Raw genomic sequence first — 1,889 nt, forward strand, 5'->3', positions numbered from 1 at the left:
GCAGCTTCAGACTTCAATCTTCAGTGAAAATCTGCTCAAATCATGAGTTTATTGAATATTATAGCCAAAGTCAATAGAAAGTGTCAACAATGGAAATAGAAAAGGTATTTTGCATGTTCTCCACAGTCAAGCATGTTTTCATATTCAAGGTCTGTTATAAAAGTATCTGGACTGGTTATGAATCTCCACACAAGATCATGAAACGTGAACAAGCTCTAATATGTCTCCATCTTTAACAGCCTGTTTCTTCTCCATCTGATGATTTCAGACACACATGAGGCTTCATGATAGATGGAGTGACACCATGAACTCTGATTAGAGATTCACAATCAGTCCTGATACTTTCTGAACAGACTCATGATTCATGATCTGACTTTAGTGATGGCGGTTCATCTAGTGGAAGTGTAGCAGTGATGATGGTCACATGACTGAATATGGACACAGAGATGGACGTTCATCTGCACATCCTCAGTGTCTCAGGAGTCACAATACAAATAAAACTACTGAACTAACTCAAATAACATTAGTCAGAATGGAAATGATCATTGTGTAACTCTAGTGTGTGTGAGTGTGTTCTGAGCACAAGCTGTTGTAAATCCTGCCCACTTCTTTGCATTGTCAGCACATGCTTCAGTCTGAGAGTGTTTATAGTGCTGTGAGTTTAACACTTCATGACTGAGAGCAGAACAGAACACAATCTTCATCATCACACAAGACACAAGAACAACAATGAACACCATCATCATCTTCATCTGGACGCTCACTCGGTTTGCTCAAGGTTTGTACTAAAATATTCAGGATTAATATAAAGGATTAATCATTCTTTTAACTTGTCAAATATATACAATTCTCATTTCTGTTTTCTTTCAGAGTGTAGAGGACAGATCACAGTAACTCAGAGTCCATCAATAACAGCTCAACCAGGACAAGACGTCAGAATAAACTGTAAAACCAGCAGTAGTGTGTATAATAATGATTTCTTAGCCTGGTACTCACAGAAACCTGGAGAAGCTCCTAAACTCCTCATATATCGTGCATCAACCCGTTATACTGGAACTCCATCTAGATTCAGTGGCAGTGGATCTGGCAGTGATTTCACTCTGACCATCAGTGGAGTCCAGACTGAAGATACAGGAGATTATTACTGTCAGAGTGAACACTCGATCAGTGGAAGCTGGGTGTTCACACAGTGATAAAGAGTCGTACAAAAACCTGTGTCAGTCAGACGTCACAGTGACTGCACTGATACAGCTGAGAGATACTGCAGCTGCTGATGGACCATCACACACAACACAATGGGGGATCAAACCTTTCACACACTTTATTTAGTTATTATGATGTATCACTAAAAATGGTTAGCGAAGTTTCTAGAGAGACTTTAAAAAAAAAATAGAGTAAATATAAATGTATATGTAGTAATTTATGTTTTGGTGTGAAATATCGGTCAGTGCTGATATTGATCATGGCAGCTCTGGGATGTTCCAGATAACAGTGGTCCTCATTTATCATAAGTGCAAACACCACATTTCCAGCGTACACCCAAACCCACGGTGACTTTGAGATTTATCAATAAGGACGTTAGCGTACAGCACGCTCAAATCCTACGCCAGCTCAGGAGGCGGTGTACGCACACACACGCTCAAATCCTACGCCAGCTCAGGAGGCGGTGTACGCACACACACGCTCAAATCCTACGCCAGCTCAGGAGGCGGTGTACGCACACACACACGCTCAAATCCTACGCCAGCTCAGGAGGCGGTGTACGCACACACACGCTCAAATCCTACGCCAGCTCAGGGGGCGGTGTACGCACACACACGCTCAAATCCTACGCCAGCTCAGGAGGCGGTGTACGCACACACACGCTCAAATCCTACGCCAGCTCAGGA

The sequence above is a fragment of the Pseudorasbora parva genome, chromosome 25, assembly GCF_024679245.1.
Source record: "Pseudorasbora parva isolate DD20220531a chromosome 25, ASM2467924v1, whole genome shotgun sequence".
NCBI classification, from domain to species: Eukaryota; Metazoa; Chordata; class Actinopteri; order Cypriniformes; family Gobionidae; genus Pseudorasbora; species Pseudorasbora parva.